The 26499-nt window shown below is 46.1% G+C and overlaps 1 protein-coding gene across 5 annotated transcripts in view; it reads right to left on the bottom strand.

Moving 5' to 3' along the window:
• The window catches only part of TMEM45B (transmembrane protein 45B), a 272895-nt gene that overhangs the window by 197686 nt on the left and 48710 nt on the right, over positions 1-26499 (bottom strand). For 3 of the 5 annotated variants that reach the window (XM_069224483.1, XM_069224486.1, XM_069224484.1), the window contains one exon: positions 6562-6615. The exons of the other annotated variants lie outside the window; for them this stretch is intronic. The gene's annotated coding sequence lies outside the window, so the exon portion shown is untranslated. The remainder of the gene's footprint in view (positions 1-6561; positions 6616-26499) is intronic. 5 annotated transcript variants of the gene reach the window in all.

The following is a 26499-nucleotide window of genomic DNA, read 5'->3' on the forward strand; positions in this document are numbered from 1 at the left end:
TACATTTATTTCATGTTGTATGGCAGTGGTTCCCAACCTGTGGTCCGGGGACCCCTAGGGGTCCGCGAAGCCTTCTCAGCGGTACCCGGATTCCAATAATAATTCAGTGGGGATCCCCGGGTTCCAGTAATGATAAAGTGGGGGTCCAGAGAAGGCAAAATGTTGGGAACCACTGTTGAATAGTATACACTGTTTTTTCCAAGATACATACATAAAAAATGTCCTTTTAAAGTTTGTCTTATGATTGCTACTGGTGCTTTTGAATGCCTGTTAATACAACAACATAAGGAAGGACTGAAATTACAGCCACTAAAAGATAGCTGCATTCTTCTTTTCACTGGATGTGTCATTCCTTGCTATATGTTGTTTCTCTAGCAGCAAAGGGCACTAGTTTGCATGTGGAAGTTGTATGCAAATACTGCAGATAGCAGCTGGCTTTGAAAAACTGGAAAGAAGCCTTGCAAATGCATTAATTCTGGCCTTTCTAGGTTGAGCTCACCTTTCAGAGCCAGTTGTCTGCTTGCCACAGACAAACTGTGGGCTTTCCAAGACCACAGAGGGGTTTTCATCTTTCACACTGATTAGCATTAGTTGGCTTTGCTGTCACTCTTATTTGCTTGCATTCTATTTAATGGCTTTCCATGCTTCAGCCAGCCCATCTTGTGTTCGTCCCTCTCATGGCGCATAGCCTCTTTACCACCTGTTTAATTGGCTGGCTTCTGTGCTTCAGCTACTTTTTTGTTTTTGTTTAAGCACTCTATGAGTGTGCATTTCTCTGTCCCTCCATGTTGCTGTCTCACCCATGTGGTTCTCTACCCCCTCCCACCTGTGTGCTTTTCCTTGTGTTCTACTTTGATTGCTTTCACCCATGTATTTCTCCCCTCGCCCATGTGTGGTCTCTCTCATGTTGTTTTTCTACCCACCTACTGTATTGCTTTTCCCCTGCCTCTTTCCTCTTTCCACTCCTGCAACTCGCTGGTCTTTTTTTTTTTTTTTTTAAAGGCTTTGCAGGTGCTTGTCATTATTGATAGCAAGTACAAAATTTCTCTCTCACACATGCCCACATCAACCCTTCTCTTACAGTTGTACACAACATTGTCAAACACATAATGTTCTTCCACACAATCATGCTAACATATTGTAGTGCTGGTAGTAGTTGTGTTTGCAGTAAAAGCAGTGGCAATGTGGCATTAGTAGTGGGGTTGATGCAGAAGGAGTCCTGCTGAACACCCGGTATGTCGGTGAAACTCCTAGTGCCCCATGCCCTCCCACAGCTGCCAAGATTCAATCAATCAATCAATCAATCAATCAAATTTCTTAAGCGCGCTACTAACTCGGTATAGTCTCAAGGCCCTGGGGTTGGGGGAGGGGAAGTTACTGCTTGAAGAGCCATGTTTTAAGGTGCTTTCTGAAAGTTAGGAGGTCCTGGGTCTTGCGTAGGTTGGTGGGGAGGGAGTTCCAGGTTTTGGCGGCGAAGTGGGAGTAGGATCTGCCGCCGAAGGTGGTGCATTGGATGCGGGGGACTGTTGCGACGGCAAGGTTGGCAGAGCGGAGCTGTCGAGTCGGGTTGTGGAAGTTGAATAGTTCATTGAGGTAGGCCGGTCCGGTGTCGTGAATGGCTTTGTGAGAGTGGATTAGGATTTTGAAGATGATCCTTTTGTTGATGGGCAGCCAGTGTAGGGATCTGAGGTGGGCAGAGATGTGCTTGTGGCGAGGGAGGTTGGGGACGAGACGTGCAGTGGCGTTCTGGATGCGCTGGAGTTTTCTTTGAAGCTTGGCTGTGGTCCCTGCGTAGAGGGCGTTGCCGTAGTCCAGTCTGCTGCTGATGAGGGCGTGGGTGACCGTTTTTCTAGTTCCTAATGGAATCCATTTGAAGGTCTTGCGTAGCATGCGGAGGGTGTTGAAGCAGGAGGATGATATGGCGTTGATTTGCTGAGTCATGGAGAGAGATGAGTCAAGTATGATGCCAAGATTGTGTGCGTGGGTGGCGGATGTTGGGGGTGGTCCTAGGGTGGCAGGCCACCAAGAGTCGTTCCATGCTGTTTTGTTAGGGCCGAAGATGATGATCTCGTTTTTTTCTGAGTTCAATTTGAGGTGGCTTGTTGTCATCCAGTCAGCGATGGCGAGGAGTCCGACGTGTAGGTTGTTTTTGGCGGTAGATGGGTTCTTCATGAAGGAGAGGATGAGTTGGGTGGCGCTGGCGTATGAAATAATGTTGAGGCCATAGGGGCGGACAATGCTGGCAAGCGAAGCCATGTAGATATTGATTTTGGTACGCTTAGGTGTGACATTTCTCTGTTGTCAATGTACTTGTGTGTGACATCTTAGTGCTTAAGGAGACCCTGAGTGACCCCTTATTCCTGCAGAATAAATTAAATGCATGCATTCGATGAAAGAAATTGCATAAATCACACCGATTTATGACTGAAATGGCCTACAAATACAACAAATCAGATCCAACTCCGTTGAGATGCTTATACTAGGCCACCAACCTTCTTTAAATTTGTAAGATGACTGGTCATGTATAGGGGTCATTTGAATTCAATCTGGGATTCTCATACTCATGGTTAAAAGTAATTTACTGGTAAAAGAAAATGAAATGTGTCTTGCTCAGGTCTGGCCAATTTGCATTTGTTATTCGAGTTTCACGGCATTCCACGACCACTGGTTTCAGGAGCAAACTCAGAACTTTTTGAAAGAAGAGTGTTACCGAGAAGACTAACCTGAAAGGATGTTTGTACCCTTCTGCATCTCAATAACAGTTATCAATGATAAGTGATGGAGTTTGGTGACACAGAACATAAACTCTTGTGGATCACACAATCGCATCCATTTAAAAAAACACAAGGTCTGACTTTAGGTACACAAGACAGCCATCACTCAGGTCATAAATGACTTGTAGGCTCAAAAATTGCACACAGCACAGGCATCCATCACGGTACACATATCGTAACATTTGTAACTGTATATCCTGAATTATCCCTTAGGTAACACAGATCTTGCATATTATGCACTGACCTTTAGGCCTCATTATTTGGACAGTAGAGCTGTAGCTTCAGCTTAACTCAAACAATGCCTTCCTTTTTTGTATGTAAAGATCCTGACACCCAACTTTCCCTCCTACTTTTTTCTTGCTCAACTGCACTACAGTAAGCCCACCCCAATGCCACTCTGAGGGCAAAGCACATTGTCACTACTTTGTCAGTCATGCTTCCACAGTTTGGTGAAGATCCCATGCCGTGGTCACTCTTTCACCAGCCCAGCCCCAGTGAATACGTAACTGGGAGGAAATGGTAAAGGGTTAATTAAATGCGCTGTTGCCTTTTGTAAGTTGTGTCCCACCAAGCCACATCACTGACTGAACTTCTCTGCCCCTTAAAGCTAAAGCACATGCTGTGTGTATACACCAACTATGAATAAGAATGAGTGATAGAATATGCTATTAGCTGAGCTGCTCTGCTGATTTGCCTGATAACTGTCAGAGCCTGCTGGGATGTGGATATTTATAGAAACAGTGTTAGTCTAACCCTAGGGCTGCCCTCCAGTGGGTCTCACTGAGAGAGTGGTCAGAAGTCTGTCAGGGCTTCAGGAAATTCTGGATTGGAGGGGATGGAGATAGATAACCTCTTGAGAAATGATGTTCCTGGGTGGTGCCACAGTGACGGATGAGGTTCTCACAACTATGAACAATAAAGACTAATTTCAGAGTGCGATTGAAGTAAGTTACTCTGGTGCCAAAGGAGCTCATACGATTGTGGATACTGGAAACTTGCTTTAATAGCTCCACCAAGAACACGTTTCTGGGGCAGTTTTAATTCTTTTGATGTGCATGCTTAATTACCACTGTGATCTAGAAGCACTTATCCCATGCATTTTGAGTAGAATACCCACACCAGTAATATGAGACCATTTAGAACCGGAATATGGATCAGTCAATGCTGGGTGAATTACGTTGGGCTGTTGTCAAACACCAACTGGAAACACTCCTTTCCAAACATCCATTCAAGTACTAGTCCATCACATTGAGAAATTCCCAATTCCTACTGTGAACAAAGTAAAAAACATAAAAGTCACTAGCAAACTAGCTGGTAGCATGGATTTCTAATACGAACTGCATCATAAACCCTCCCACTGCTTCATCAAGATGCTATGATGCATGAAACGATTTTTGTTAGAAAGGCCCTGGGCTGCCATCGCTATTGCCATATGAGACTGTTGAAGTCTACTGATCTGCAAGTGATTATCTGACTCACATTACTGTTACCAATGGCCTTGGCTCTGCTGAGATAGTCTACATCACCCCCTTCCTATGATGTCTACCATTCCAAGGCATGATCCTCAACAAACTAGTCACTATCAAAGAAAAGACCATGTTGTATTGGAGCCCACAATATGGTATTGGTGTAATTAACATCCAAGGTTCTGATACTGCCCTACAACACGCAGTGCTTATGCCGTGTGTGTTAAGCCAAATTCTTAACAGAGCAGCGACCCTTCTGAAAACTAGTGTCCATCACCAGGAACAGACATTGCAAAGATCTCTATAATCAACTACGCCTATTGAAGTTGCAACTCTAGATAACCCAGTATAATTTTGTTAAGTGTTGTGTGTGTGATACACGGGGCCTTTAGCTCAATCCTGGAATTTGATAGGATAATCAATTAGTCAGCCGTTAGCATGGCAATAGAGAGGTGGCAGACACATTTGATGCACAGTGCTTTATATTTACAAGCTTTGTGGGCTTTATTCACTAAATACTTTTGCAGTTTGGTTTGGCTATGTATGACCTGTTGATGGTTTAGCATTTTTGTAAATCAATCTGGTGAATGGACAGACCAGCAAACCATTCAGTTAATGGTCCTCCATTTGTTGTTTCAAAAGTGAAGCTGATGCACCCAGCTCGAGGGGTAGAGCACAATTTATTAGAGAACCCAGTATGTCCCACATAACGTTGTTCATTATTGTGACAACTGATTGCTAGTTAAGAGTTGCTTCTCTTTCTGAAGAAATACATGTTGCTATTGTTAATTAAGATCTCTCGCCTTGTGGGTGGAGTCAATGTTCTGTAGCCACGAAGAGGCACTTTTCTGCCTGAATGTATTATTGTCCCTAGTCACGGAAGTTAGAAGCACAACCCTTGTTGTCACATGTCTATAACCTTTATGGCAGTCCTCTAATTCTCTTAGTTTGTATGTCTACATGCACAGAAAAAGACACTTCTTGTGGCCAGTATCTCCAACTTGTATTTACATGAATTAACTTCACACTAGTATCGGCCATAGCAGGACAATGTTCTCGGCTGCTGGAAGCAGTACACAGGATTTAATTTCCACCTTCTTTTGTTGCCTGATGTATCTTAAGAATTTTCCTTTCGATCGTTTCTTGGGCCCAGAGCGCGGTTTACAACTGATGAGCACCACAGCAGGTGGGTTAGCTATGTTATGCTTGTATTCATAAAACGTAAATTCTGCCAAAGCCTTAGAAAGAAGGTCCGCTTGCAACAAGCTCATCTGGAACCTCATGCTAAAGGTGGCTGTAGTGTCTTTGGTGCACTGCATGGCCATTTCCTCCATTTTCTTTCTTACACTGGCAATTTCCTTCTCCCTCAATTTATTTTGCTTCCCCTTTTGTTCCATGATAATCATACGTTGCCCTCCATTGTCAATCTGTAGAGCAGGTTTCTACTCCTTCTCTCTACACCCTCAGTTTCCTTTCACCTGCCAATGGGTCTGGTTATGCCAAACTCACTGGCTCGACCAAAAATGTCCTTGTTCAACATTTTCAGCTGCCATGACGACAAGGAATTCCTAAATGTATTGATAAAATTGCCCTTTGGCCCTTTACCCGGCCTGATGAGCTCCGATATTGAAGTTCTTCACACTAGCATGAGGCCACCTTGAGAGCGGTAAAGGAGCTTTTATTCAGTGACAACAGTGAACTTAGAATACAAGTTACATTCATTATTCTGTAGGAAGTAACTGCAATGGATGAAAACTTATTTTTATTTGAAGACTCTATCAAATGACCAAGGGGTTCCTGCATATGCACAGTTTGAAATGCAACACGTAGACACACCAGCCACACTTCAAAATATGACAACAGTACATCAATGATATATTAATTATTGGACGGAGAAAGAGAGAGAAGCTACCAGATTTGTGCCGAATGGACCAGTGAACAAGACCTACGTCAAAGTTACCATTAGCAACTGATGGTGAACTAAAACACACATAAATGTAAAAGCCCATAGTTCGGAAAATGCTTTTTCACTTCAACATTCAAAAATCTATGACGCTGAAGTAAGATCTGCCTTACGCGTAATATCTATGATTTGGATGTGACTTTACAGATAGTACTAGACTTGAAAAACAAGGAGGCATTTTGACAAACTACTTGAAAATTAATACGCAAAAAGACTGATGAGGAAAGCACTGAGGAAGCCAACATGTATGTATCTGGCTGCCAGTCGTGTGACTTTGCCAATAATTATTTTGGTTTTTCATGTTTAAAAAAAAACAAAAAAACGTCTTTTTGGGGGTTTAACAAGGAAAATGCCTTACCCTAGGGCCTGGAGCGCTTCGCGTTTCGGCACAGGGACCCAGAGAGGGCAACGCCTGAAAACAAGAAAGAACATACATTGCAACAAGACAGGGAACGAACAGGGTCAAAAAACTGTGTAGCTCGCACAGACACTAAAATGGAAAGAAAGTCTACAGTATGTCCCGTTTTCCTACAGGGACCCGCCACGAACCTGAAAGAGGAAGACAGGAGAACAAGCATTAGCAAAGCCAATAGGTCTTTACTATGCAAGAGCTATTGGCTTTGCCAATATGTTTTAGCCATTTTGGACACCCACATGGCTGCTGTTCACCATGGCTAAAAGTTAGTAGAGGAGAATGGGGTGGAGGGCTGTTGAGTGGAATGGCGAAGAGTGGAGAACAGTGTTGTGGAGTGGCAGAGAGTGTCATGTATTGGAGTTGTATAGCGTGGAGTTGTGTAGAGTGGCATCGGCATAGAGTGTTGCAAAGTATGGTGACAGTGCAGAGACATTGAATGAAGTGGCTTGAATTGAACAGCATACATTGCAGCAGTGTAGAATGCAGTGGCGTAGATTAGAGAGGTGCATAGTAGAGTGCAGTGTTGCCAAGTGGTGCAGAGTAGAGCAGCATAGAATGGTGTAGAGTATAAGTGCCATAGAGTGCAATAATGGAAAGTATAGTGGCTTTAGAGTTCAGTGGCAGAGAGTGCAGTGTTGCAGAGTAGAGTGTCAGAGAGCAGTGGTATAGAGTGGAGTAGAGTGGTTTAGAGAGCAGTGGCATAGAGTACAGTGATGCACAGTAGAGTGCTGTGGCATTGAGTGCAGTTGTGTAGAAAGCATTGACATAGAGTGCAGTGGTTAAGAGTAGAGTGGTGTAGAGTGTAGTGGCATAGAGTGGAGTGACAGAGTGGCATAGAGTAGATAGTTTCAGAGCAGAGCAGAGTGAAGTGGCATAGAGTGCAGTGGTGCAGAGCAGATGAGAGTGGCATACAGTGGACTGGTGGCATAGAGCGCAGGGGAGCAGGGTTGATTGTTACAGAGGAGTAAAGTGCATCGGCATAGAGTGTATTGGCATTCAATGCAGTGGTGTAGAGTGCATTGTTGCAGAGTGGTGTAGAGTACAATGGCATAGAGTGGAGCTGTGCTTAGCAGATGGGTGTAGCCTAGACTAGAGTGATGTAGAGTAGAGTGGTGAAGAGTGCACTGGCATAGAGTAGAGTGGTACAGGGTAGAGAGGCATAGTATGAAGTGGCGTAGAGTGCAGTGGCTTACAGTGGAGTAGTGCAGTGGCGTGGATAAGTGTAAAGTGGAGTGGTGTGAAGTGGAATGCATTAATATGGAGTGGTGCAAAGTAGAGTGGAGTGATGTAGAGTGAAGTATTAATGGTGTGGTAGCTCACTGCCATTACAGACAACATATTTTCACTTGAAATGACCATTACATTTGCACAGACATACAGTTTTACTAATAAAACTATACAGTGCACAGATGAAAATGTGTGGAAATTTCATCAACTAGTGTAATGATTTGTTTGATCATATTAAAGTATTTGTTTCCAACACACTTCAGAAATAACAAAACATGTGCTGCATTTGTGTTCCTAATTCTGATACATTCAAAAAAATGCTCACACTGTTCATTTAAATGTAGTCATGTGCTAGGAAAAAAACTCCTTCCCACCCAGAGTTTCCAGCAAGATTAACAAATAAATCCTCTCACTATGAAGTCTGAGAAAGAAAAGTAAAAAGCACCCTCGGAAGACAGCACCTGACATTTGACCTCTGTCTCTGAATGCACGGCAAATGCGATGAGATAAGAACGAGAATTGTGGCAGCAGAAGGACAGCCTGGGAGCTGAGGGGCAACACGAGAGGCAACCTTTCACTGCCCAGTGCCTTCCACCCTGAAAGGGGACAGGACCTGAACTAGGCTGCTGCCACATTCCTGGAGGAACATGGCTCAGCCATGTATGTGTTATAGTAAGCGGGTGGTTTTCTGCTACACAAGTGCTTGTGTATTATTTTCGTGCATGAATGGCTCTGGATCCGGAGGAAAAATTGGGGGAAATTGATGCAGACTTCTGGCAGCATACGATGGGCCCAGTAAAGTTTGGAAAAACTATCTTTTATAGCAAGGTGTTCGTTAATTAGTTTCAGGCTTGTCCCACCTTGGGAGGGGTGGGCACCACAGCCAAGAGCCAGGGAGGAACGGTTGGGTCCTGTTGGGACTTCAATAAGGGAGTATGTACAAGAGAATATTGTAAATTTAGACACACATTTTCAAAGTGCTCAGGGAAACATGCCCTTGTGCATTGCTAAGGTAACATTGGAGGAATACAAGGCAGACAAGCAGGGGGCAACTCTAATCAGTGGCACCAGACTGTGGGAGGATCAGGTGGGGCACATACAGCATCAGGAAACTATAGGGGAGAACGAAGGGGCCAAGGAACTGGGGAAAAAAAGCTTGTATGCTGGTTAAACTGAACAGGCTAATCTTGTGACTGCAGTACTATCTGGACAGGGAGGGTACTGTGATCCTGCAAGGGGGTTTCAGGAGGGTTTCTGTCTGGGTTACGAAGGGCCTAAAGTGCGATGCTGGGCGAACAATCTGAAGTCAGTCCAGCCTCACCCCGAGATGGCAAGGAAAAAATTGATGAAAGAGGTATGAGAGAGTCAGATATCTTGCCCCTTTAATGAATGGCCTGTAGAGAATTTGATTGTCTTCCTAATAGGTGGTTCCAAAGAAAGAACAGGGTCAATTCCGATTGATCCAGCACTTATCATAGCAAGAGGGATAATTGGTGAATGACTTTATTAGCGAAAAACTGTCTTTGGCTTCATATTCATCAGTGGATGTAGCAATGGCATTAGCTGAAAAAGCAGGAGTAGACGCACAAATGGGAAAATGTGACATTAAGTCGGCTTTTAGACTGCTACCCATGCACCCAGAGGAATTTCAGCTACTGGGCATTCAGTTTGGTGGGCAGTGGTATGTGGATAAGGCTCTCCCAATGGGATTTTTAATGTCATGTGCTCTGTTTCTATGTAGCTCATTTTTGCAATGGTTGTTTACTTGGTGCACTGGGCATGAGTGGGTTACCCACTACTTAGATTATTTCTTTATCATCACGGACTCCAGCTTAATGGGCTGCTGGAGATTGCTGGTAGGTTTCGGGACCTCATGGAGTTTGTGGGGATCTCGTTGGCACCAAAAAAAACAGTGGGCCCACAGACAATGTTGGCATTCTTGGGAATTGAACTGGGCTCTGAGGTCTTGGAGGCTTGCTTACCTCAGTACAAGAAATTGGGAATGTAGTTGTTGTTGGACACAATGCTGGCAAAACCTAAGGTCACGGTCAGGGAGGTCCAGGCACTTTTAGGGAATCTCAACTTTGTATGTAGGGTAGTGCGAGCGGATAGGACGTTTTGTAGGAGACTTGGTTTGGCATTCTAAGAGCTCTCATTGCCACCCCACCACATGCGCCTGTAAGAAGTGGTGACAGAGGATTTGAGAATGAGGAATTTCTTTTTGTATTTCTTCAGTGGCATCCCAATGTGTGCTCAGTGGGATTTTGAGTGGGATATACAGATCTATTTGGGCACAGCAAGGGGCAGTGGTTTTAGCCTGTACTGGCAGAGATGGTGGTACACAGAGGGATGGCAAGACAGTTGGAAGCACGGGCAATGTAGTTTTACCTTCCTTGAGTTATTCCCATTGGAGGTGGCAATCACCATGTGGGGTGACTTGCTGGTACACAGCGCTGTTTCACTTGGACAGTATGGCAGTGGTACAGGTAGTCAATAGTCAGTCAGTGAAAGACACACAGGTGTTGAAAATGCAAAGGGGCTTTGTGTTAGCAGGCTTGATGCATAATATTCTATTTAGGGTGAAACATGTGCAAGGTGTAGACAGTGACATCTCTGATGCTTTCTCTCGTTCGCAGTGGGAGAGGTTCCATGGATTGGCCACAGAGGCAGATGGTGTCAAGATGAATATGCCACTGGCATTTTTGACAGTAGGAGACAGAGGATGTTCCAGCTGGTGGAAGGGTCTCTGGCTGTGCCCTCTTGGAAGGTGTATGCACAGACATGGGGGGAATTTTGGGCTTCAGGGGCTTGGAGGAAGGAGAGAGAATGGGAATGTGTGGAGGATGCAGTGCAGTTTATTTTGTCATTGATGGGAAAAGGGCTTTCTCAGGTCACGATTGCAGGAATATTGGCTTGTAACGCCTTCATGGGCAAGATGTTCTGGGGCTATGCACCATCAGAAGGGGAATTGGGTGTGGAAGCTCTGTCAGACAAGGAAGCAAAGGAAACCTATCACGTTGAAGATCTTTTACAAGGTTATTGTTATGTGGCTTGAAGTTTGTTCCTCTGCACATGAAACAACCCTGTTCATCACACTGATAACATGTATAATTTTGGAGCGTTCAGAGTGTCAGAATTGTTGGAAGGAAGGAGTAGTAGGGGTTTTATGTGGAGAATGTCAGCTTTCACCGGATAGGGGTAAGCATTACCTATGCAGCTCCAAGACAGATCAGAGATCAAGGGGTACGACAGTCCTTCTTCCATCCTATCCATTGGCAGGCTTTTGCCCTCAGGTGTGGGATAAGAAACTCTGAGGGCAACTTTTTGCTGGCTATAGGTGACGTTTTTAAGCATGCTCCAGGTGATTCAGTTACCTTTCCAGTTGTTGGTAATACTAAGGAAAGCACTTGCTGGTTTGGGTTTAGTAGCTGTGGATTATGGCACGCACTTGTTTTGCATCGGGAAGCTATGGAGGCAGGGAGTGGGGTTGGTCCAGGGAGCAAATTATGGGGCTGTGTAGATGGTCTTCCACCTATTTTCAGTGTTATGTCATGAATGACAAAGGCGATGGGTCGAGTATGTCATTTTCTTGTGTCCTCTGACTGACTGTGTTTTTCTTTTCTTCCGGTTTGGCGGTTTGGATCATTGGACATCCCTTTGTGAAGTGGGCTGGCAGGGAAGCTGAGAAGAGTGCTGGGGTGCAATCAGGGGTTTGATTCAAATATACTTTCAGTGGTCGGGCATGGTAAATGGGGTATGCGGTAGAAAGAGCTTTTGTGAACATTGAACAAGTTATTGAGGGGAAACGTGTGTCCTGAAATTTTGTTGATTTATTTGGGTGAAAACTATATGGTTGTTTAGAAGGGTCTGTCACTAATACGACCCATGAAGAAGGACCTCAGGGAGATAAAGGCTCAGTGGGCATGATGCTTCTTAGCTTGGACTGAAATCATTCCCAGGAGGAGATGGAGGGGTGGCAACAAGCCAACAGCAATAGACAAAGTGAAGGGAAACATGAATAGGAAAGTGAGGTGTTTTTGCAGGGACGAAAGAATAGGTCAAGTGGAACATCCTGACTTGCATTATGAGGAAGTGGATTTTGTCTGTTTTTTGGAAGATTGTGTGCATTTGTCCAGGTATGCCTGCAAGTTTACATGCTTTGAGATAGGGTTATTGTTGTTGCCATAGGCAAATCAAGCTGAGAGAGAGGGTGTGAACAAGCCCACAATGGAACGAGGCAGGAAGTTAAAAGCTACTTATAGGAATTCCAGTTTATTAGACTTTGAGACATTCGCTGTCAAATGGGAGGGGAAGTTAAAGTGTTACAACCACGAGAGTGCAGGCAGGTATGACAGAGATTAGTGTGGGCACTTAATGTTGTGGGTGGGTATTTAGGGGCTGGGGTGAGAAGAGTAGGTGGCAAACTGTTTAGTTTTGTAAGGGTATGCAGAGGAATGTTTTGTAATAAGTACCTATTTCAATAAAGTAGTCTTTTTCACATACTACTAGAGCATCAGTGGTCTGTGCTGTGCCCCCTTTCACCCATTGACACTATTAACATTGTAAAAGGTCTGTGGCGCCAGTACCACACAAGCTCCCAGGATCTGTCACACCCCAAGTAGGGAGAGTAAGTACTCTGCTTCCCACTGAATCATTCCTCAGTGGGGAAGACTACATTTTGCCCTAACAGGATTTTATGAGAGTATGCACGGCCTGTGACAGGAAAGGTCTGTTAGTCAAGTAAATGTTGCACATCCTGTTAAACCAGTCAATGCCGGGTGGAGTTCGCCTTTATGTGATGAGTTAATGTCTTCTGCTTTGGCATGCTGCCTCCCACAGCGTGTGGGCAGATTTAGCTAGGAAACAGTTATCCTATACTGTATTTGTAAGATTATTTTGCCATTCTCTCACCTTGGTGGGCACCATGGCTGTCTCCATTAACCATTATTCCCCATTAACCTTTTCAGCTTCCAAACCTGCTCCATTCTGAACCCTTCCTCCTTCCCTTTTTTTGTTATTTATTGTTGGTGAACAAATGTATGATACAGGAAGGTAAAACATTCAAAATAAGTAATCACTATGACATAACTTTTTGCCTATTATCACGCAGGTTCATTCTTATACAAAACCTTTAAAGCGATTGAGCAGTCTAACCTTCATATTTGGGTAATGCAAAAATATGAAAACATCCCTGGAAACCAAATAAATAGTTTAAACATCTATTGAAACAGTCACAGGTCATCTAAGACAGATCATAAATAAAGGGTATGCTTGTAATTCATAATTGACATTTCCGAAGCACATATGTCTAACAATTGTGACTACCACAGGATCATTGCTGGGTTCGCTATGTAGCCATGATCGATCAATGACAATTCTTGCTGTAATTGTCATAAAAAAACACTATACACATGTATTTTGATGGCAAGTATTCCGAAATTTCTTAGTATGATTAATTTCAGAGTTAGAACTATAGAGATAGTAAGTAATCGATTATAACAACAACAACAACCACAACCACCACAACAACCATTTTAGATTAGGTAATGCCCAGCCACTGGTCTCAAGGGGCTTTTATATTACCTGATACATTTACTCTACTGGCTACCCACACAACTAAAAATGACATTAGTTAAAAGTAAAGTAATAGTTCAGAATAGGTCTGTGAATCGGAGTACGATTATCATTATAGTAAGGTTACATGTAATCTATGGTAATCTATTGCATTTATCGAAACCCCTAACAGATTTGTTGATAAGCCTATTATAATTTAGGGATACCATTTGTTCAACTTTGGGGAGTCTTGAATTCCAGTTAAATGGCTGAAGCTATGTACCTCTTTTCAGGACAATTATAATGTCGATCTACAATATCTATGTTTTGCTCATGTTCAATATGCAACTCAAAAGTTTATTAATTTTGTCAGCGTCAATGATCGATTAATGCGGATTGGAAGTGAATACCACTGTGCTGTCAGCTTATGTGGCAACACAGATCTCTGCCAATTTTTAAATTACAGAAGAAATTGCCTTTAACTGCTGTAGATCTTTCAAGAATGGTTCCAGATAGAGGAAAAGTAATAAAGAACATTCCTGGCGCCTCAGACACTGTATGCAGGTTTCTTCTGCTAAGATCCTCATATAGCAAAGATTACCTGAGCAGTCTGTATCATTTAGGCTAATTCAAACTAGAACAATAATACCACAGCCTATGCTGTTTAGAGTTGGCCAAAATACCTAATTTAAAGCTTTTCTTTTAAGCCTAATAGGATCGTCCTGTCTTTCTCCCCATGAACATTTGCAACATCAAAAGCCGTTCTTGCTAAATTTGTATAAACTGTGGTATTGCATACCCTGAAATCCCCTACGTGGGCTAGACCTTAGCCAAAACTAGAACCCCCTCACACCTTTGGGAGTCCTGAAGGCGGTCTCATCCTAGTATCTATGGGCCTTGCAAGCGTTCAAAGCCCTAACTCTACCAGACCTTTTTTCCTCAGATCTCACCCTTCTGCTTTAAGCATACATCTAGCAGCAAAACACAATCCCTCGTTTGAGGCATACAAAAAAACCTACACTTGTTCATCTGCCCCAAATTACTGCCACACTCCAAAGTCTCCCAGGAACCGTCTTTTCCATAGCAGCAAGCAGAAACAGCCACAGGGCATGGCCTCGCCCCTTCAGTAGCAGTCCAAAGTGTACACACTCCTAGTCTGTCAACAGTCCCTTGGTTACTTGTATGGTCCCAGTAAATACAGAGTCGCGATTCTTGTCATTCTTTGGCGGTGTGATTACACTGAAAGAATGCAGTCTCTTCTTAGCACCCTGAGCACAATATACAAACGAAGCTTCTCATTGTACTCCATGCTTTGGGAAACAATTTCGCATCCTTGACAAAACCTAGAGCTTTTATCCTTTCATTTTCACAAGTTAAAGAGAATTTTGTATGAAATTTGGACACTTCTAGTTTAAAACATCATTGCTCTTTCAGTGACACGAAGAATTAAAGTCTCTGAGTGACTCGGTCACCTGGAGAAAAATAAGTCTCGTTGAAATTTAGAGAGCTTAGAAGTACTTTTTGAGTGAAAAAATGTTGCAGTGACATTTAGATAAAGACTTGTCCGTAATTGTGAAGCGAAAAACGTTTATCTGTGACTATGAACAGAACAAAGGCCTTTCAGTCATCTGGGAAAACAACGTTCTCAGAGTGACTGGAGAGAGAGGGCAAAGGACTCGGTGACTAAAAGAACACATGTCTCAGAGATTGCTGAGAGAACTCAGTGACTCTGGGAAAAAGAACCGTTTTTCAGATACTCTGGGAAGATCAAAGGTGTTTCATAGGCTCTGTGAAGAACAAATGTCTCTTAGTGACTTTCAGAGAAAGCGTCTCTCCGTGTACATGAACAGAACAAAAGTCTCTTTGTGACTGGAGACAAGAAAGCTCTCATTAACTCTAGAGAAAACAACCTGTTTTTTCAGTGACTCGGGGAAGAACAAAGGCCTGTGCGTGATAGTAATGAGAGAACAAAGGTCTCAGTGACAGACCACAAAGTCTGCTGGTGATTGTGTGGAGAACAAAGGAACATAGGTTTCTTGGTGACACTGAGAAAGCAAAGGTCTCCCAATATCACTGAAACAACAAACGAGACTAAGCGACTCTGGGGAACAAACCTTTCTCAATAAAAAGAAAAAAAAAAACAGGTATGGATGAGTGGCTCTTAAAATAATCCCAGTTTTCACAGACTACTGGGCATACCAGAAGGGTAGATAGCAGCAGAAGGAAAGAAACCTCCTATGCACACCTGTATTGTGTTACACACGTCTCCCTAAACTATAACAAGGGGGACTTAATTAATAAACTGTAGCCTAAGAGGACCCCTTATATGACTAATTAAATGTCTGCTCGCCAACTCAAACAGTAGTTAGCTACTAGTCACAAAGGCATCCATTTATCACTTTTTTCCTACAAATTTGTATGTAATGGTACTAAAATCAAAATGTAATCCCAACTGTGTTACTGGGCTGGAGAGAGTCCTGTGTGCATGTGTGTTTGACCGGCCCGAGATGGCCGGCCAAACACACATGCGGTCTGAGGGAGAGTGCTGAGCACTCCCCCTCTTTGTTTGTCACCCCACCTCTTTTCCAAAAATCGATCACAATAGAAGTTTATGATCGTTTTTTGGGAAAAGGTTTGCAGCTGCTGCTTGCGGGGGGGGGGGGGGGGGCGACACTCCTCCCATATGCCCCTGATTTTTACCATGATTTAGCAGACTTCTGTTTGACACAAATTGTTTGCATTCTACTTCTTTTTCACAATACATTTTTACTACAAACCAGATAGAGAGATACCTTGCATCATGTAATGACTGCACAGAAATATTTTTTGGTAATGATTGGCCTAGAATTCTAAGAGCAGATGAAAGTGATGGAGACTGGCGCTATATGGGTGCCCAGCATATTCTGTACATTTGTGGATACGGTGCACTTGTCACTTAGTTCACAACGTGCTCCATAATTTGAACAAATGTTTCATCAAATCTGTAAACGGATCACAAATGAATAAATATTCTGTACACAAGGTTCAGAACAGCATCTGATGCTTTGTAAGTTTGTACTGGCCCACTTCCAGTTGTTGATCGCAGCATCTTTAAAGAGACGAGCACTGTACCCAGATAGTGTCAATTTCCCAAAGTTATGGAATGGAGACTGCAGTGGGGAACAACACCCTATATATTTAAATGTAATAACACAAATAACGATTCCTTCTTTGTAATGAAGCTATTTCGTTCCTCTGTTCGTGCAAAATCAAGTTTACATCTAACACCGTTTTGAAAGAAGCAGTAGTCTCGAGAGGGCTCTCAGAGTTTTGACGAATTCCTAAATCCAATGACTGTGTTTCTTAGAGAGACACCTACAAAATGACGTTATGATGTTTAGCCGCTATACTATTTTGCTGTTTCCCAATAGAATTACGTGCTTTCAGAGGCTTTTTTGTGAGAACACAGAGTACACCCTATATTAAAGACAAGTATTGAAACGTGTGATGAGAAAAATAGGACAGTTAAGCCTTATAAGGGCTCGTGCTAGTCAAGACCTTTTGAGTTTATTAAAATTAAATATATGCTGTACGTATAGTGCCTTTCAGCCAGTCCTCTTCGTCCATTGGTTTGTTGTTGTGTTGTTTACATTTTTCTTCTGCCTGCTACAGATTACAGCATGGGGCAGTGGGTCAGCCCATTTCAGCCAATAGCTAACTTCACTGTAAGTGACAGCATTCTGCTCTTTCACAGGAGCACATCTGCACACAAAGTAATAGTTCTCGTTAGTGGCAGGTGCTTCTATGGGAAAGTGTGCTTTTCGAGACCAAAGCATATTTTGCTTTTAGCCAGTGTTGCATTCTGTTTATATTTGCAAGCACCTGGAAGCTTCTTAAAAAATACATTTTACAAATCCCTTGGCATAACAAGAATTGGCTGAGGTGAAAGGATGGCAGCCTTCGCGAGGCACATAGCCTTTCCAAATGCTTGTTTTGCACGCACTGTGTTTATGTAGTCCTGTTCTCTGCCAAGTAATGTGTATCTGTGACATAGATTTCAGCCAATCATTCTTTTCCACGGAGCAGACATGGGTGGTGCCAATTCTGAAGGTAATTCCTGTCACCTCTAGACAGCATCAGACAATTTGGTGGTCATTGACTGCTGGAGTCATTTCCCTCTAAAAGATGGGAGGTATTTTGGTGTTTATAAGTTCAAGCTATGATAGTAAATCTTCTTGATGAGGTTAGCTTTCAGGTTCTTCTTGCAGAAGCAGAAAGTGGAAGGGCTCTAAACGGGATTCACAAAGTTCCATAGGCTGTGAGTCATGTGCCTTGATTATTTTTGCTCTTTTAGATAGTGGATGACTTTCCCTGTTCTGCTAGTCAACGAACGAGGATTGCTATATTGTTAGGAGAAAAATTCCATCATTCGGCACTAGGGAACACAATTCACCTTTAAGAGGATTTTAAGAACGATATCTATGTTCTTGCACGTTTTGCTGACCATGCTGTGACTTTACATTCAATAATTCATAATTAATTCTTAGCGATTTTTAGCAATACTCAAAAAGGGTTTATAGAAGAAACAACAACTTTATAAAGGGAATTCTTGAATTTACCTGTTACACTGGTGATCACTTGGGTTACTTTCCAGTGCTTTGTTTATTACCCACTGAGCCTCTCTAGATAGAAATAAACCATACGCATATCAGTTTCGGTTATTTTCCCATATGAACAGTCCAGCTGGCAGTGCCATATATGGTGCCCTCCTGACTGAACCCCAAACACCAGACAAGGTGGGCCTACTTTGAATTCTTTGGTAAACTACAGCTTGAGTTATGTGGCACAATGGGCACTGGCCAGGCTACACATGTTGCAGTTAGAGCTTCCACTGCAGCAAACAAAATGTTGATCATGCGTTAATTCATTTATTTTAAATTGAATTAATATTAACCACTGTTGATCACTCAGGCCACAATCCAATCCATCAATTGTTTTGCCCACTGTGGCATGCTTCTCAGGGACCAGCCATATGCAAGTCATGCTTTATCCCATGCCAATATGAACAGTCCAGCCTAAACTCCTAGGTCAGCCCTTCTCAGATGGGAACCCATGTATTCCCAGACTTGTTTGGTCTGCTTGGTCCCCATCAGTGATGTGCAGCTTGAGTCCTGTGGCACAGTTAGCACAGGAACCAGATCTGGGTATATCTGTGGCACTTAGGGCTTGTAGTGTCTTTTTAGGTCTGTCTGCTGGAAATCATTCCAATGGATGAAGACATCAACCCTTGTTCTGCAAAATTGATAAAGCTTCCTGACTGTGTGATTCCAAGGTGTGCTTCCAGTGGTTTGGGAGGCAGCAGAATCTGGTGGAAACAAACGCGTTTATTCTTTAAAATGGCATACACCGACCCAACATTTTGCATAATTGCACATAAGCCAGCAGAGTTGATAGAACCGTGCTGCCTGCAGAAAGTATCACAGGCCACTCTGACCCTAAAACCTAGCACACTCAGACACTTGCCTGCGGTGGCAGGAAAAAGGGGCAGAAAATCCTTTAATTCAAGCAAATGACCTCCTCCCAGCTCAACTTTCTTTTTTACACCAAGGTGCATGTTTCTCCCACACCCTTCTTACCCAAATACATTGCCTTTTAAAAAAATATATATATTAGCAACAAGTTGTGTTTACTCCTACAGTGGGAAGGGCCCATTAGACATGTCCCAACCAAGATAACCGTGTTTGTATTGAGCTTGTTTTCAGTTGAGTGAATTGTATTTATTTATTTAAATGTGACGGAGAAACGTTATTTACAATACGTGTGCTGGGTATCTTCGTGTGTATTCGTGCGTGTGTGTCTGCAGAATGGGAAGGGGAAGGTGTAAAGGGGTGAAAGTGAGCATTTTGCCCTGGGACATATAAACTTCTAGGGCACAGGTCAAATTATATCCATGAGCTCTGTCCTGATATTTATTCTAAACCTCTCAGGGACAGGGGCTGATCGTATACTCAGTGGGATGGAAATTAAAAGGCACGTGTCCTTCTGGCTTCTGTACTAGTATAGACATTCACAGACGTATTGCGGGAGAGAATTGTCTAAAGGACGAATCCCCCTCTTTCCAAACGTGAGCTTCCTTCCCTAAGCTATTGTGGTGTCATCGAATTGTGAGACTCGCGTCCCATCCTCACCATCAACATATAAATACACGACGGCAACTTAGCACCATGTGAAGCAGTTACTAGGCCTCTTAATAATTATCTTACTCCTCCCACATGTCAGAGACATGGTATGCTCTCCACAAACCCTACAAGCGGGTAAAGTTTCAGTGCTCTACTTATTCTAAAGGGAGGTCTGGAAAACACCAGAAAGCTGAACAAGAGGCAAGCCTGTACAAGCCATTAACAACTGTTCATCCGACAAAACACACACAAGATGACGTTCAGGAACAACTGCAGTCAGAGGGATTGAAGGTACTTAGCTTTTTTTTAAAGGTGTTGTAATGCTTGTAGGCTATATGAAAAAATATTTTTGGTTTGTCAAGTGATAAGAACAAGTAGCCATTTTATATGCCCATCTTGTCACGAACATGTATGGAATAATGGAAAGATTTTCTTAAAGTTGGGTAATAGCTGTTGTTTGCAGTGGTTCGAAGTGCTAAAACTGGCAGACAAGTCCTAGATTATTGGTATACATGTTGTCTATGGAAAAATATATTACTAATCAGGGCAAGAAAGGTTTCATGGCCTTGTTCTATAATTGATTTTATTTATTTTAAGTGATTATTTGTAAGCAATCTAGAACTTAAACTTCTCTTAACACCTCTGTAGTAGTTCCATTACTGACTGCGGTCTTTAAGAGGGAATTAGGACTGGATAGAGAATGCAGTGCAAAAGCAATCTGATAGTGATTTGGATTCTGTTCTGGGTAGGATGAAGATCCAGAGCCCAGAGACCTGGACAAAGAGTTACCCATCTCTGCAGCACAGGCGTTTAGATGTGACTGCGCACAATCTTGGGAGGGACAAAATGGCCAATAAGAAGGCTGGAACTGAAAGGGCAGTTGGATAAATATTTGGAGATATTTTGAAGAGGTGGGTGGGGATCATTGTGTGTGGCAGTATTAGGAATGTTTTGGGATTTTCATTTACTTCAGCTTCGGAAGTCCATTAACAATGTTGCTTTGCATGTGGCATAGCCCTCCAATTCCTACAGATGGTCAGTGTTTCACCATTATGCTGGCACAGAAAACAACTCAAGACTTTTCTTTTTGGCCACCCCTGCGATGATTTATTGTTGTCTGGCCTTAACTCCAAGCCATAGACTGGGGCTATTGTAACACACAGGACTTTTGAAACCTATATCAAACATACAAAAGGTGACGGAGGAATGCTTGCAGTTTGTCCAACCACTGACATTCACTTGGAGTAGCATTCTAACCCATTGTTTTTGCCCACCATGCCACCTCAGTTTGGGCCCAGCCACAGGTACATGTACATGGGGTTCAGGGAGGAACTGAAGAACATCGGTTCCGCAATGGGGACCATCGTCGTGGCCCTTACCCAGATCGTCACCACATTGCGGGACCATGTGGCACCCCAAAGGGCCCCTGTCACTAGCCCAGGCCAGGAACAGCCTACCACCTCCGCCGGCGCTAGTGGACAGGAGGCCCCCACACAACGACAGGCCACCAGAACCCCACCTCCTGCAGAAGAAGAACCACCCCGCAAACGGAACCTGAGATCTCACAAGAAGACAGAGTAGGATTGCAAGACCCCCGCCAGCCTAAGATACCCCCTGATGTCATCCCACTGTCCCACATTGTCACCCTGTCCAACCTTGAACTGCCCCTGCTCCATCCTTCCCCAGGCATATGGACAATGCACCTGTGCGACTGAGAACTGGACTCTGCCATGGACATTACTCCACCCCCACCCATCACCGTTTCCCAATCATGTACCTATATGTAGCACTTAAAATAAATCACTTATTCCACTTAAAAAAACAGGAGTCTGCTTGTATTCTTAACAAATGTATTACATATAACGGTGCAATAATGTCCAGTTACTTTGTGATGACAACATACCAATTTCAATAAGCTTTAGTCCATGGGCAAACAAAGCTGAAGTCAGGCAGTGGGTCATACAGCTCTGAAAAGGGAAGGGAAGGGAAAGTCACAAATCAGTTAACAGGAACTGGGGGGAAACACAGACAGTGGAGACGCATGAGGCCTTAAGTAAATGTAAAATGGGGTGGCTGATTCTTACCTGTGTGCTACTGAAAATATTGCTGTATGACTGTATCCCTGTTGTCCGTGTCGTCCCCGTCGTCTTCCTCCTCTTCACTCTCCACAGGCTCCACAGCTGCTACAACACCACCATCTGGACCATCCTCCTGCAGAAAAGGCACCTGGCGTCGCAATGCAAGATTGTGAAGCATACAGCAGGCCACGATGATCTGGCACACCTTCTTTGGTGAGTACATGAGGGATCCCCCTGTCATATGCAGGCACCTAAACCTGGCCTTCAGGACCCCGAAGGTCCTTTCTATGATCCTCCTAGTTCGCCCATGGGCCTCATTGTACCGTTCCTCTGCCCTGGTCCGGGGATTCCTCACTGGGGTCAGTAGCCACGACAGGTTGGGGTAACCAGAGTCACCAATTAGCCACACACAGTGTCTCTGTAGCTGTTCCATCACATAAGGGATGCTGCTATTTCGCATGACATACGCGTCATGCACTGACCCAGGGAACTTGGCATTTACATGGGAGATGTACTGGTCAGCCAAATAGACCACCTGGACATTCATCGAATGATAACTTTTTCTGTTTCTGTACACCTGCTCACTTTCTTTGGGGGGAACCAAAGCCACATGGGTCCCATCAATGGCACCAATGATGTTGGGGATATGTCCAAGGGCATAGAAATCACCCTTCACTGTAGCCAATTCGCCCACCTCAGGGAAAATAATGTAGCTCCGCATGTATTTCATCAGGGCAGACAACACTCTGGACAAAACCTTAGAAAACATAGGCTGAGACATCCCAGATGATATGGCCACTGTTGTCTGAAAAGACCCACTTGCCAAAAAATGGAGTACTGACAGAACCTGCACCAGAGGGGGAATCCCTGTGGGTTGGCGGATGGGGGACATCAGGTCTGGCTCCAGCTGGGCACATAGTTCATGTATAGTTGCTCTGTCAAGCCTGTATGTAAGTATGATATGTCGTTCTTCCATTGTCGACAGGTCCACCAGCAGTCGGTACACGGGAGGATTCATCCTTCTCCTCGCAAGTCCCTCGGACGGTGCCTAGGAAGGACAACATGGAGCACAGAGTCAAGCAACCCACAGGTTAGTTCACACAGCTTGCACAGTACACGAATCGCTATGCATTGAAAGGCTTGTATGAGTGGCAATGCAAGGCCTAGGCCTGTGTGACGCAGTAGAAATCATGCCATGTGGGCCCTTGAAATGGCGGCTGCCTGACCTGTGAAGTGTGACAGTGGGATGTGAGGTCACTGCGCTGGCGTAGCACACCGTGGCGGTAGGCGGTCGAAGACCGCGGCGCAAAGCAGCATTGGTTAACATTGAACCCTATGGGTCTCAGGAGCCAATGACGATGTGCGCCGGCGGTCGCGGTACGCACCGCCGCGGGCGTGACCGCCATTTTCTATCTGATTAATCACTCGAGACCTGATCATCCACAGGAGAGGACCTATACTGCAAGTGCTGCTGTGACCTCGGTCTGGGAGATACAATGGCTGCTGCGACTGGGGAAAGGGCCCCTGCCTTCACTTCCGAAGAATTGGAGACACTTGTTGATGGGGTCCTCCCCAGGTATGCGCTACTCTACGGTCCTCCAGACCAACAGGTTAGTACACAGGGTGCACGTTGAATGGGCTATGCCTGTGTTGAGTGGGGTGTATGTAAGATGGTGGGGAGGGGAGCGAATGAGGAGTGCAACGCACGAAAGATGAGAGCATGTGCCACATGGCAAGGTTGGGGAGGGGGGGCCACTCACATTGACCATGCATAAAACTGATGCGATTTCCTTTACCACCATGTACATGTCACATAGGTCAGCGCCCATCAGAAGATCGACATTTGGCGTGCCATCGCCAAGGACGTCCGGGCCCTGGGGGTCCACAACAGACGGGGCACCCACTACCGAAAGAGGTGGGAGGACATCCGCCGCGGGACCAGAAAGACCGCTGAGTCTCTGCTGGGGATGGCCTCCCAACGTAGGAGGGGTGCCAGCCGCCAATTGACCCCCCTAATGTCCCGGATCCTGGCGGTGGCCTACCCCGATTTGGATGGGCGCGTGAGGACATTACAGCAGACACAAGGGGGTGAGTATCAGCACATTCTGCTATCTTTGCGTGCAGTGAAGGTGTCTGGGTGGGGGAGGAGGGCTGTGGCTATCTCCAGGCCAGGGCGCATTCTGTAGGCTAGGCCCCTCCGTAAGACATGGCCCTGTGCCCCCGCCCCCCACCTCTGTAGGGTGCCAAGTACAGCTATCCATGGTCCGGCCTCACCCATGTGTGCATTTGTCGTCCATAGACCTGTAGGCCTAGTCACAATAACTGAGTAGTGTACCCCGATTGCGCGGCCTAGTTCAGGGGGCTTCTGTGTCTGTCCTCTCCGACAACGGTGTTGCCAATGCATGCACTCAACCTGTCTTCATTTCTCCCGCCCCCCCATTTTCTTTGTCTTCCTGTTCATGTGTGCATTAGCATCATCAGGCGGAGGAGAAGTGGCATCGGCGCACGAGGGAGCTGCATCTCACATGGCCCCGGAGGGCCATACAACAGACTCCGAGTACACCAGTGAGACGGAGGGCGAGTGGAGCTCCACAACGGGGACCCGTGGAGATGTCAGCGACACCGACACGTCCTCGGAAGGGAGCTCCCTAGCGGTGGCGGCAACATCCGTGCCCACTGCCACAACAGGTACAGCCGCCACCCAGCGAACCAGCCCCGCCCTCCCAGCAGCCCCTCAGCCTTCGCTCCGTGCCCGCTCGGCCAGGAAGGCGGGCATCTCCTTCGCCCCAGGCACCTCAGGCCCTGCCCCAGTTACCCCTGCTGCCCTCAGTGAGGAGGTCATTGACCTCCTCAGGACACTCATTGTTGGGCAGTCTACCCTTTTGAATGCCATCCACGGTGTAGAAAGGGAGGTGCATCGGAGCAATGCATACCTGGAGGGCATTCATTCGGGTCAGGCTGCCCATCAGCGATCGTTCAACGCTCTGGCCTCAGCACTGACGGCAGCCATTGTCCCTGTCTCCTGCCTCCCTCTTCTGACTCCCTCCACCCAGTCCCAGTCTCCTGTTCCTCTGCCTATCCCATCCACACCATCAGACCAGCCTGCATACACCTCTACACCCAAGGGCAGCTCATCCAGACATAAGCACCACAGATCCCACAAGCATTCACCCAAGCAACATCCAGATGCAGACATGCCAACAGTCACTACCACCTCTGTGTCCCCCACCTCCTCATCTCCCTCCTCCCTCCCTGTGACGTCTCCACTCACACCTGCATGCACACCAACATCAGCCAGTACTTCCATCACCAGCACACCCTCCATTACAGTCCGCACACGTGCAGTCACCACCCCCACTGCCATTTACACGTCCCCTGTGTCCTCTCCCAGTGTGTCTGTCACCCCCTCTTCCAAACCACACAAACGCAGGCAGCCACCCACCCAACAGCCATCCACCTCACGACAGCCTCCGTCACAAGCACCTGCACCCAAAGACAGCACACTTGACTCTCCTACAACCACATCCTCTTCCTCCACTCCCATACCCACTACACCTACCCGTCCCTGTCCTTCCAAAGTCCTTTTCCTTTCCAACCTTGAGCTCGTTCCAATCACTGACCCACCCCCTCCATCTGGTAAGAGTAAAAAAAGCACCTCAGCCACCACCAGCCCTGCATCTACTGTGACCATAGTGCAGGGCTATTGGAGTCCACCAGATCCTAGGGCAGGAACATCGGCCAGCAGCAAGGGGACAGCCAGCCCACCCCCTGGGAAGAGGACAAAAAAGAAAAAGGCCCGGCGCGACAAGACTGAGACGGCTGCCACCAAGGACAGTAGCCTTGCCCCGTCACCTGCCACATCATCCAAGGGAGGCAAGGGCCACAGAGCTTCAGCGAAGGAGGGCAAGGGCAGCAGGGCGGAGAAGTCAGGCAGCAGGCGAGCTGCCCAGGAGGGCCCCACCAGCCCCATTCCGGTTGTGACGGACGACACCCACGGGCCCAGGACTCCATCACAGGAGGGCCCCGCGACTGCAAGTTCAGATGGCGAATGAGCGGGAAGTCTTGCCCAGGTCTGGCTCCCTAGACACACAGGACAAGCACCGCTGAACAGGGCCCCGCCGGGAGGAGCACCGCTGAACAGGGCCCCGCCGGGACAAGAACCGCTGAACAGGGCCCCGCCGGGACAAGAACCGCTGAACAGGGCCCCGCCGGGAGGAGCACCGCTGAACAGGGCCCCGCCGGGAGGAGCACCGCTGAACAGGGCCCCGCCGTGAGGAGCACCGCTGAACAGGGCCCCGCCGGGACAAGAACCGCTGAACAGGGCCCCACCGGGAGGAGCACCGCTGAACAGGGCCCCGCCGGGAGGAGCACCGCTGAACAGGGCCCCGCCGGGACAAGAACTGCTGAATAGGGCCCCGCCGGGACAAGAACCGCTGAACAGGAGCCCGCCGGGACAACAACCGCTGAACAGGGCCCCGCCGGGAGGAGCACCGCTGAACAGGGCCCCGCCGGGAGGAGCACCGCTGAACAGGGCCCCGCCGGGACAAGAACCGCTGAACAGGGGCCCGCCGGGACAAGAACCGCTGAACAGGGGCCCGCCGTCTCAAGCACCGCTCCGCTGGGCCCTTCATCTCAAGCACCGCTCCGCTGGGCCCTTCATCTCAAGCACCGCTCCGCTGGGCCCTTCATCTCAAGCACCGCTCCGCTGGGCCTTTCATCTCAAGCACTGCTCCGCTGGGCCCTTCCTGTCAAGCACCGCTCCGCTGGGCCCTTCCTTTCAAGCACCGCTCCGCTGGGCCCTTTCTTTAAAGCACCGCTCCGCTGGGCCCTTTCTTTAAAGCACCGCTCCGCTGGGCCCTTCATCT

The sequence above is a fragment of the Pleurodeles waltl genome, chromosome 3_1, assembly GCF_031143425.1.
Source record: "Pleurodeles waltl isolate 20211129_DDA chromosome 3_1, aPleWal1.hap1.20221129, whole genome shotgun sequence".
In the NCBI taxonomy this organism is placed as follows: Eukaryota; Metazoa; Chordata; class Amphibia; order Caudata; family Salamandridae; genus Pleurodeles; species Pleurodeles waltl.